Here is a 12,607-nt window from a genome sequence, read left to right as displayed (position 1 = left end):
GATAGAAGTTGCGGAAATGCGGAAAGACAAATCGCACTTTATCACGTTCATCTCCACAAATTGTTTCACAGAATCAGACCACCATCAACCTAAAATTCCATTTCTGCCAACCATCTGCCGGCTTCCCCGGCAATAAATTCGAATTAACGCACATTTCACGAATTGTTTTATTGTTTTCCAAACACCATTTCGTAAATTTTTGAGCACCCATCAATTGACGGAGGGAAGCTATTTGGATGGACAATTTGTTTTGCGTACTTATTAGTTTGTCTATTTGTATGTAGCTCCTTGCGTGTATTTCTCAGTACATTCAGAAATCGCTACGATTTATTGAACGGTTGGTTTCTCTCGAACCGGTTCGCCAACGCAGCGGTCACATTTTATTGAAATTAATTCTTCTCTGGTTTCACATTCACAGAGTACAGAGCCGTAGCTCGTCCCCCCCGGGGGGTATGGTAACGGATCGAACTGCATCGGGTAACTGGAGGTCGTTGGACATCACCCAGAGACTCACGAGTAGTGCCAGCCCCGCTCATAACCCAGCAAGTGACCAATTGAGTGGTGCGAATAATATCGCTCTGCAAGATGGGGGTTTACACGTGTTTAAAATTGTGATATTTACGCTCGCAATTCGATTGAAAATTTATTGAAATAAATTGAACTGTTCAATGCTTGTTTCAGCGTCCAATTCGGCTGGCTGTCCGATAAAGTGTTCGAGTTAGTAGGCTTTAAACTACTTTCGTATCCATTGAACAAACACAACTCTAAGGTGTTTGTTGTTATTGTTAATTTCCATGAAAAAATACTGTAATTAACTATGTTCGTATACCTTCAAATAATGTTTTTCAACTGCTGCTACAAAGCCATTTGTTTGCGGAAATTGAATTACATCTCATTATTCCAGGATTCGGCTCACGCACCCCATAACAGCTAGAAAGCTGCTTTTCCATTATTTCCGCAAATCGCTGCTATGCCCAAATTCATCCGAAAAGGAGCAGAATTTTCTATTGTTGTTATCACCAGCCGTGTCGCATTTTAATGTATTTATGTTTTCTAATCCAGGTATGAAAAAGTCGACCCGATTTCTCCGTGCACATTTCACACCTTTTCAAACGCATCAGTGAACATTGAAAATAGGAGACAAAACAGAGACGTGGAAAACGATGCCTAGCTTGTTTTTTTTCGCACACTCTCTATCGTTGGAAATTCTTGGCTTCGCCGTATAATTCTTGGAAGAAGGCCAAATTTAACACCTCACCAGCCTTCAATTGTAATGGAGGACAACAGGCAACAGTGCACACATACGCGTACCCATTCAGGTGAACCCGGATTACATCTGTCACCAGATAGCATTTTGCTGTTCCGATGCCAAAACGAGAATCCAATAGGTCTCTGGATGCTCAAGATTCGTGTGGACTGATAACTTCTGCACCGGAAGAATTTTACGACACCGAGAGCTCGATGTTGTTTGCTACCTAGAATCCAATGAAATGGTTTGGAATCCTCCGAGGAAGGGCATAGCAAATAAAGGTGAAATACTCAAATCAGATGGTTTTGGCTTATCGTTTGCTGTCGATCTTCGTACCCCGGGACAGTTTACGGCCTTGCAACAAAACCACCACTTTTAGGCAAACAAATTTCCTGTAGATTTGATGACGAAATGGATACATATGAGAAAATGGCAATACGTACATAGACGCAATCTGGTGATTCGGCGAGGACAAATAAAACCCCGACAGAGGAGCTCGGAATGAGCAGACCACCACCGAAGGGACAGTATCAAATGAAGCAAGTCAAAATATTAGCAATTTGTTTTGCTACGAAACGAACCAAAAGCCGCAGACAAGGTGAAGAAAAGCTTATGTGATTCGGATATAATATTTAAAACCTGCAGTAATTAGAATTATGTCCCATTTGAGGATTAAAATTAATTGGATTTTTGGGGGAAAGTTTTGTTGACATGGGAGGGGATTGGAGTGTAAAAGTTCCATCGTGAGGAACAAAAGATGACGGGTCGGAGGCTTTTCCAATAAATAATCTATGTACACAACGCAAATAACCAGCAAAATAACTTCAAAAGGATCGCACCGTAAAAGTTTCAAGACAAATCTGATAAGCAGCTTTCCCATATGTTTATTTTATAACACCTCGAACTAATCTTTATTTGTTGCGGTTAAGACCGATTTTCTTCACAACTGGATCAGAATATGAATGTTGAATGCTTCCTTGGACTTGTTCTTGTTTTCGGGGAAACTTTGGGCCGTTATTATGAGCTATTATTTCAACAGACGTTTTTCATTATTGATTGAAGGGTACGTGGCGATATTCTCCAGAAAATACATTGTTTTGCAGAAGCTTCTTCATCAGTGTAATTTACCAGTGGCCAACTAGAATTTTATTTCGTCGTAGAATTATAAAACACGTGGGTTATTCAAAGTAGAAACATCCTATTGCGATGGATCGTTCTCGCATTGTTCCATTGAATTGTTTTATCCAATGATTTTCTCGTTTTTAACAATCTTTAAATATTTTGTTATGGTGTTGCCTGAGAAGAAGTTTACAATTTGAAATTAAAAAAAAACTAAAATAGTGAAAACAAAAAAATATAGAGAGTTGTGTCCAAGGCACGACCGTATTGTTGACGTTGGACTACGAGATTATTTTATCTATTCCGTTTGTTTATCACTACAGTTTTTTTTGCGGAACAAAAATTCAGTGTAAATTTTTAGAGGCCTTGAAAAGAGTCGATGGTTTGCGTGATTTTCTAGAAACAGCTGAAGATGGCAAAAAAAAGGCAGAAGGATGAAATCTTCCTTCGTGAGACAATGGCCTAGCGTTAAAAAAGCCAAATTGGGATATAAAAAACAACTCTCTCCTAACCTTGTGAGGCTGATGTTACATACAGAGAATTACTTGCAGCAGTTATCGCGGCAGTCATTTCACAGCTGACAAACACTGATGATTAGGGGAAATCAGGGTAAAACCGACACCCTAAGGATTTCCACGTATTCCCAAGATATACCATGAGTCTTCGACTTTAAATCGTTACAGAACCTCTCTTCAACTGTTTATGAACCACTCTATAGTATCTGTTGATCATTTTTTGAGTAGAACTCGAATGTTGATAGGTTACACAAAAATAGATGTTCTCAGGTGAAATAAATGGGAGTGTGGGTGAGATTGACACCCTGTCGGGTACAACCGACACCTTTGAAAAAAAGAATGAAAACTTGTTACAATAATTTCAAACTATTAAGAGGTTATCTTGTAACATTTCAATGATCGTACGGAAAGTTTAACCAAGGCACTGTTATGCGTTACGATTTTGTCGCGCGAGACGCATCTTTTTGTAGCGCAACACAACATTCACACGCAGATATATTTGTGTGAAATGAACGATTAATATCTATTGTTTCGCGGTACGATTTGAGGCTTTTTGTGCCACATTGAGTAATATCAAGTCTCTTTACAAAGTGACCTCCAAGTGGAACAGTCAGAGTTGGAGAATATTTGCTTATAATATTTTCAATTATAAATCAACGTGTGTGCTAGGATTAGCAGACTTGAAAAGTAAGTCAAAGTAATCATTTACGTACAGTAGAATGTAAATGCCATTTCAATTTGGAAAAGTGTTCCACACATCATTTAGTTCTCTTTGGTGAAGAGTTGAACCGCGATTAATCGAACAAACTCAGGTAGGCTGTAAATGGGTCAATTTAATCATTGTGTTCGTTTGAAGGCTATAACTTTCAAACGAAGTTTTTTTTTTCTTTTGGGTCTATTTTTCTTTGGTGTAACCAGATAGATTCCCACGTGTAAGTGACTGACCACGTTATCAAGATCATTTGCGATATGTGCAGCCTGAACGCGATCTAGCGCGTGACGCTTACATCTTTCGTTGAGCGATTGCTAGCGAACCACCGCTTGACGGTGGTTCGCTAGCAACGGTGACACACGTGTTTGGAATAAAGTCCGTAGGGGATCAAAGCCATCATCCGTGAGTCAGTGGACACAACCGTTTGGTAACCAGCTGCTTGCTGGTTCGTCGTGTTCGTCTATAGGGGCCCCAGCCACAAGCCCTGAGTCAGTGGACAACTTTTTCGACGGTTGTTCATAGGGTTGTCGCCTATTTCAAGGTTGCAACCATTCGTGGCCTATTCAAAGGAGCAGAAATTCGTCGCCTATCCAGAGGATCAGAAATCCTTCACCAGAAAGTTCGTGACAACGCGATCATCGCTAGCAGCCATCATTGCGTATCGAAAATATCATCCTGCTGTAAACACCCAGCTAACCGGAAGTGATCGTTCATCATCGACTATCACCATCTCGAGTCATCTTTGGACTTCTCGTCGCACACCTACTACGCACACTACAGCAATCGACCCGACATCGCAGAGCGCTCTGTTAATTGGCCATCATGATGCCTAAAACCAACGCCAACAACGCCACCTGGTTGTCAGCAGTAAAGAAAGGTTAGCCTTACTTGAATTTGTTCGTCCTATTATATTATATGCACATATATTTGATTATGTATAAATTATTGAATTGTTCATTGAATTAATTTATCGTTGATGAATTTTGAGTAGTTTAGAGTTGCGATTTGTTTAGATATTTGAATTTTCGATTTCGTTAAGTTTCGGCATGATTGGCCACTAGTGTGGGAATTAATCGTTTAGGTAAGCCTTTGAGTTGTGCTAGAAGTGGTTTTGCGTTACCACTTAACCTGCCCTGAGAGAGCTAGCGGGCAAAGTAACACGCTACTTCGCATCGATCCTCTTCGAGGGTCGTTGGCGCTTAAGCGGAGTGGTTTAGCCCAGGGGCAGGAACAGTACGGGACTAGCTATTCTTCACGTGCGTATAATTTTGAGATTATTTAGCCGTCCTAACACACAGAACGTTACAATCTATATACTATGTGGACACTTCAATATCCCAGCTTAAGTGCACATCCACGTGAAATGTGCCGACGAACGTTGAACGAAGGGATACCATGAGCCCTGTCTGGCTTTTTTGTTGACACGCCCGATTCAACGTTGGTTTTGGCTGTTCTATCAGTTCAGCTCAACCTTTTTTTTCGAATATAAACACGAGGTATGCGCAAAAAGTATGAACGCATTTTTCCTGTATGAGAAACACAAACCAGGTGTCGGTTGTACCCTTACTGAAAGTGTCGGTATTATCCCGAATGGACTCGAAATTTCAACACAATGTTATCGAGCAGCAAAACCACCTACCGTTTCACAAACTACACTGAACAATGATCTACGTTGAATTAAACTCATAAAAGTATCGATTTTTCCAAAATTTTCCGACTTAAACACTTAAATTCCACGAGCGAAATTTTACATGGACAATTCCCTGTTTGCTAACCGGTTCTGTTTTGTTGTTTGTTTTGGCAGCAAAGGGACTTCCGCTGCTGTGAGGTGACTCGAAACGTAAGAAATGACAAGTATGTACAGGGGACATCGGAAAAGTTTCAAAAAATTGCTTTTAACTGAAAAAATCAGAGGGTTTTTCCCTAATTTCCTCTACATATTGCCGGTAGAAAAAGTTCAATTCGAATGGCCCCGATGGGTTTACAGAATACTAGTGAGATCAACAGAAGAAAACGGAGTAGGGGAAATCAGGGTAAAACCGACACCGTGAGGATTTCCACATATTTCCAAGACCTCCCAGGTTTCATTAACTTCAAATCGTTACAGAACCTATCTTGAACTCTACATGAATCACTCTACAGTATCCGTTGATCATTTGGATAGCATACAAAAAATGATATTTTTAGGTGAAACAAATGGGGTAAGATCGAAACTCTGTCGGGGTAGATCTAACTCCTTTAGAGGAACGAATTAAAACATGTTACAATAATTTCAAAGTACTAAGGGGCTTTCCATATACTATGTGGACATTTTAAGATGATGGGGAAGAGGAATAGTAGCAGATGATAAGTAATTGGATTGCAATTATCTTTTTCTTATTGTAATTCTTTTCTTATTGTTTCACGTAGTTTTTTTTGCCAATTCAAAAGCCAGACGACGGATATCGGTAATAAGTATCTCATATAAACGGTTCTCAATATCGAGCTGATGACGGACAAAATCCTGTTCTTTATCCGAAGTAAATAGTTTTGATCTTAGCTTGATGAGCCTTTTTTGTTGTAATGCCCTACTCAACGTTGGTTCTGAATGTTTTTCAGCTCCGCCGTTTAGTCTTCCAAACATCTACAAGAAAGGACACATTTTACCTATCGCTAAAACACAACATTTCGAGCATTGATAAGCAACAAAACCACCAACCATCGCACAAAATACACTGAACAGTGATCTAAGATAAATTGGGCTCATAAAAGTATCGCATTTTTCATAACATTCCGATAAAAATATTTGAATTGCAATAACGGAATTTTACACGGCTTTTTGCCGACCGATTTTGTTTCGATAGTTGTTTTGACAACAAAGCGACTCCCGTAACTCTAAACGTAAGAAATGACAACTGTGTACAAGGGACACGGAAAATTTTCAAAAAATGCTTTTAACTGGAAAAGTCAGGGGTTTCGGTTTTACCCTGATTTTCTCCACTTCTATCCGTGTTACTTGTGGATAGTTTGGGTTAGATTTTTTCTACAGCTAAGCTTGATTTGAGGTAGGATGTAAACCTCAAATCAAGCTTAGCTGTAGAGAAAATCTAACCCAAGATGAATTTGTTAGATTACATTCATGTTATGAAAGACAGCTTGACCTCATTTAGAACAATTTATCGCTCCAAAAAGTACATATTTCAACAAGAAAACGTTAGCATTCACACCCAGAAGAAAACTTCAGCACTAAATACCCAGAAAATAAATTTGTTGCAGGGGCTGAGAGGTAAAACAAAACCATTGTTGAGCTTAGATGACCATCCATGAAGCGTGGCGAAGATCGTACCGAATATTTTGAAAAACTTTACCCAACGAGATTACCCAGGTTATTGAAGGTTCAGGAAGGCCAGTCAATAATGGGCACAACATGCTCCTGACATTGAATATTTGATCAGGTATCGAATATTGGGGTAAGTGCGTCTGCATAAATAGTACGGGAACTTGGTTAATTTGTCAAATTGCATTCATCTATTTTAAAATACTTCTATCAAGAAGCTCAATGTTATGAACCACTTTCAAAATGACTCCTGAAGTATGTGTGTTGCTGTAGGAAGTGGTTGAAAAAAGCCTAAGCACTCTTCACCGGACGATAGAAAATTGACGCGGTGTATCATTTCATCGGGCCCTTACTTTGGATTCGATATCGCGGTCAAAATCGCACCGCGGTGCTTGCTGTCTTTCATTCACAACACACTATCGACCCTCCGAAGCGACTTTGCTCTCGAACTTCGCTTCGGGCCAAACCACTGTGCTTCGGGCAATACTTCAGTCTTAAAAATAATATTTACAATAAACAAATATTTGAAAATTCCTGGCTGGGTTTGTCACAACGATTTTCACGAGGAATACTGTTAAGGAATGTCCTCGGAACTGCCTACGCTGTTCTTTATAAATGTATTTTGAGTTGTCTGCAATGCAATCTGCAATGAACATGGAAATCTCAAAAATAACTACGAGGGAAATAAATTCAAACAACTAACAAATAAGTATGAAACTATGTAATACACCTGAATATTAAAAACTTACATTTTTAACCACTTCAAACCACCTTTGGTAATGACCAAAACCAACAATCACGTGTGCGCGTGAATCAAAAATACAGAAGTACTCTCCACCATACAACATGAAAATCGACACGGTATATCCACCGAACAAAATTGCACCACTGTGTGTGCAGGATCGATAGCATGAGAGCGAAGGTTCTGGTCGGGTGACGCACAGTTTTCTGGTGAAACGTGACTCTTAACGTTTGAAGTCGCGAGTTCACAGCGGAAGCTCTTTCGGAATAATAGTTGTGGTAATCAGTGGAATGAAAAACGTTGTGACAGGTGTGCGGCAGATAATTATGCTGTATTGTTTTACAGTGGCTTGAACTTTCTTAGTTAATTCGCCTCTAGCCTTAATAAAAATAATTTGGAATATATTGAATAACTTTGAATTTGAATAACCTTGAAATATGTCATTTGGAAAGTCTCACTGCTGCTGCCGTTGAATCACTAGCTGGATGACTGATGAATCTTGCTTGATGATTTTAACTATTTCACGGTTAAAAAATGACTAATTGCTTCGTTCTGTTTTGATTTTTTTATGGAGCCTGGAGGTTATTCTTCCCCTTCAACTGCTCCGTTGCAGGGCAGTTATTTTTATACCTACTGACAGGCTGGAGAATCACACATGGGTGGGGCTTGCGATACAACGTTTTGCTTACCTTCTTGAGATGCAATGTTTCGTTTTGGTTCTTCACATCCATTCTTCTTTTGTTTAGAGCCAAACCCACAAACCCCCCAAACTTTGTGTGATATCAGAATGAAGAAAGACTGTTGTCTGCTCGCTAGCTGGCGCAAGATTGTGATTTGAAATCGCGAATGGACTATTTATCACATTCTAATAACAGAGAATATGATGCACTAGAAAAGAATTGATTCTTTCGTGTAATATCACAAATAAATTCAAAAATATGTTTTTCATATCTTTATTTTTTGTAGTGTCGGTCCACTCAATTTGGGAGTATAAGAGTTAGAAAAATGGATCAGTTTTAAACAGTAGAGGAGACCACACACTACAAATCTGCACTATTTAAATGTGCGGGAAGAATTTTCTGGTTTGATTATAAACGAAGAGCAGCTGAAACAGGTTTAATGCTTGTTAAAAATTAAATGAAATATCGTGTAAGAAATAGTTGCTACTTTTCAACAATAAAGATTTCTTATTTCTTTACCCTACAAAGACGAGTTGACAGGAGGCAAAAGTCCTCAGTTGTTATACATTCTGTAGAAATCATGTAGCAAAATTTAGAGCAGTGATAATGATAATATATTTTCTTGTATTGGAAAATACATTAGAAGAATACATACATTAGAAAATATGTTAGACCTTTAGAATTAAATACAGTCAAAGCTCTCTATAACGAATGTCCCTTCAAAATCGCATAGAAATTCTTTTTTTTATTGCGACATTTCTCTATAACGACCTTCCCTATAACGACACATTATCGCTTCTATTTACTAATACATAACATCCTCTATTGCGACAACTTTCAATTTCACTCCACTCATAGTGTGTGTGTCAAAGTCAGTGCCTACGAACGTAAATAGTCTATGTTGTGTATTATAAAATTGAATCAACTGTGAACATTTGTTCACGCCCAACTGATTTAAATTTTCAGATACTTACAAAAACAAAAACAAATAAATCGAAGCATTGTTGTAGAAGTCCTAGAGCAAAAGAACAAATTGTATTTTGCAGCACATTTGAAAATGAATGTATTGTTTAGGCGATTGTTTTATGGACAAAGCTTTTAATATCGAAATCTGGCAATCACTTGAGGTATCGTTTGTTTGTCACTACGAAAACATTCACTGCCCAAAATTAGTTGAAATACACGAGAAGCTTTAACACTAAAATTTTGGTATATTTTATTTAGCGATGAACTAAAAAAATCAATCATTTATTAAATCAGGGACTGATGGAGCATTCAACAATGAAACTATGAGCCCACCCTCTCAAAACCAGCAAGCAGGTGCTTTCCAGATTATCTATGCTGGTTTATTAACAAAAAAAATCAATTACATATTACCGGACGAATGAGCTGAATTTCATATTCATTGTTTAATGTTTTTAGTTGCAAGAAGGTTAGACATGAATTACAGTCACCCGCAGTTATGAATCAGCTAAGACGTGTCTAAATAGACGTAAAAAAATATATTTAAAAAATATATATATGATCGAAAATGAATGAACAGTGATCGAAATGGAAAGAATTTCATTTTTTTCCAGATGGAAATCGTAAAGTTTTACGTTTGTTTTTCTTCGTGGTTTTTTCCTTTTGCTTCTGCAGTTTTTCCTCCTTCTGCATTCGGCGTTTTTTCCATCCGAGCAAGCTTAGCATCTTCTTTCTCTTTTTTTCATTTTCCTTTCTGTCATGCCACTTCAACCATTTGCTGCTTGTGGCAACAGAGGGAATGTGTTCGATCTTCTTTTTAGGATCTCCTCCGCTCACATTGATAATCTTAGGCCAAATCAGAACATCAGCAAATGGATCTATTTCGTTATCTTTCGGTGAAATAGTAGCTTCTTCAGTTTCTTGTTCCGTATGGTTCAATGATAATTGGTTCTCGTCAAATGTAACATCTGTTAATGAAGGTAATAGTTAATAATTTGAAATGATTTTATCTACAAAAGTAATATTAACCATCATGATCATCATGATCTACGGTGGTGTCATCGAAAGACATCGAAACATCATTGACGTCGATATCAATGGATTCCGCTTTTTGTCCTGCAGGATTGCGAGATGTCGCCTCACACTCTAAGGATACAGTATCTGTAAATCAGAAGCAAAATAAAAAATGCTGAATAGGCACATGTTAAATTACCAATCATGTTCTGTGGAGACATTTTCCGGTACTATCGAAACGGATTGTGTCGACTCATTCACTGTGAAGTTAAACGTTGTCATTGATATGTACTGATCCAACGGCCTTGTGAACATAAGTCCTTCAGATTTATCTTTGATTACTTTGCAGAAGTTGAAAAGTGCAAGTCGATCATATGAGCCGTACCAAAAATCCTTGTTCCTATTCTCGAGAAACTGAAAAAGCTGGTTTTGGTCCAAACCCATTTCGACAAAGTAAAGTTGTTCCCATAGTCAATTGCTGTTTCCTCAACAAGTGTTGTATCAGAACTTCGCGTCGATTCATTAGCATTGGTTGGCAACGCACTAAAATCGATGGCATCGACATTCCATGGCTGGAAACCCTGTCAAGTGGCTGCAAAATCCGTGTCGCATTTGGGTAGAGGGAAATGAGAATCAGTCCTTTTTTAGCACATAATTTCACTAACTCGATGCTCACATGACTTTTATGAACATCCACGAAAATAAGAACCTGAAATTGAGTACCTCTGTCCTCTAGCCATTTGTACAAATCGTTTGCAATGTACTCATAGAAAGTTTTCGAGGTCTGCCACCCTTCGTCGGATACACCAACCGACCGACCTTTTGGTATGCTTTCAACCATTTTTCTGCTTATGCGTTCTCCAGGGTACAGAATTATGGGTGGTGTCAAATCGCCTACAGCAGTACTCCCTAATAATGCAGTGTAGCCTTCTTTTTCTGAGTTAGTTGTCACAAGATAAGTATTCTCTACATCTGGGCACAATGCTTTGTAACGCTTTGGTTCTAATTGAAACCCTGATTCGTCAAAGTTGAGAATACGGTCAGGGTCATCAAAAATAGCCATGTTGATGCAATCCGTATGAAGCAAATCTTCCACTTCTCTGAACCAATTCCGCAACTGAGTTTTTGTCAACGACGCACCAGCCTTCTAAAGATTGTTTACCAGCTTTTTCTTAATATCCGGATGTCTTGCTAAATACCGGTGGCTCTAATTCTTGCCTATAACATTGAAGTACATACACCAGTAATTGTTTAATGAATCAATAATACACATTTCTTACTTGGAAAAGTTTGAGGATTGCTGCGATTTTTTCTGATTTTGTCCGAGTAATCACGTACGGTGTGCGTAAGATCAACCTCACAAATGGGAAAGCCTGCCTTAGCCTGCCTTAGCAAAGAATGACCTAGCTTTTGATGCGTTCCTCTTCTTCTGGAAGCTGGATCGGGTCAGGACCTGGCCTTGACTTCCTCTTTTCGGTTTTTACGCGCCTATAAAGTGTTGTAAACGGAACGTTGAATTTCTTTGATGCTTCCCGAATATTATTGAATCTTATTGCTTCGCAGACAGTCTTTTCAATGGTTTGCATATCGTACTGTTTCCGGATCTGGGAGGTCTTCATTCTTGCAAATTGAGAAAGCAGGTAAGCTCCGGGCTTTAATTCAATACAAAACCAAGACAATTTTCATGATCCACTATTGTGACCATTTCATTTTTTTTGCCTACATATATGGATCATATTCAACTCGCATAAATTCGGCATTTATTTTATAAAATTCGTTGATGCAGTTCTATATGTTGATGAATCATACCTTTAAACGATGAAATTTGTTGTTATTATAAATATGCAAGCACTCAATCACTAAAAAAACACTTTATGAACACCTAGCACCTCCGTTGCGCGAGCCACAAAAACACAATCAAACCAAGAGGTAAAGTGCACCGGATGTTTTTGGCATTTCGTGAAGCTTGTGCAGCTTGTCAACATATGTTGGATTGTTTATGCTGGAGCATTGATAACTGATCTGTACTGAAAAAATAAACATGATGAAATTTGATGGTAATTGTTGCATAAAATTATATTTAAGGTCAATATTGATTCATAACTGTGGGGTGACTGCACTTTTGTTTCTGATAGGATTTGAATGTTTTGCGTGAGATTGAGCGTTTCTCTCCTTATAGCGACATTTGAGCTCTCTATAACGACCATCTTTTATAGCAACAATTTTCTATAACAGGGGTTTTCAAATGGTGCTCCGCGGGAAATTTGTGCTCCGCGAAGTTATAGCAAATGCTCCCG

The 12,607-nt window shown here is 38.5% G+C and overlaps 1 pseudogene; it reads right to left on the bottom strand.

The window, feature by feature from the left end:
* Positions 1 to 389: 389 nt before the first annotated feature.
* LOC129766044 (uncharacterized) lies at positions 390 to 11,929 on the bottom strand (annotated as a pseudogene).
* Positions 11,930 to 12,607: the final 678 nt, after the last annotated feature.

This window comes from Toxorhynchites rutilus, chromosome 2 (genome assembly GCF_029784135.1).
Source record: "Toxorhynchites rutilus septentrionalis strain SRP chromosome 2, ASM2978413v1, whole genome shotgun sequence".
In the NCBI taxonomy this organism is placed as follows: Eukaryota; Metazoa; Arthropoda; class Insecta; order Diptera; family Culicidae; genus Toxorhynchites; species Toxorhynchites rutilus.
This window is presented reverse-complemented; position numbering and strand designations above follow the sequence as displayed.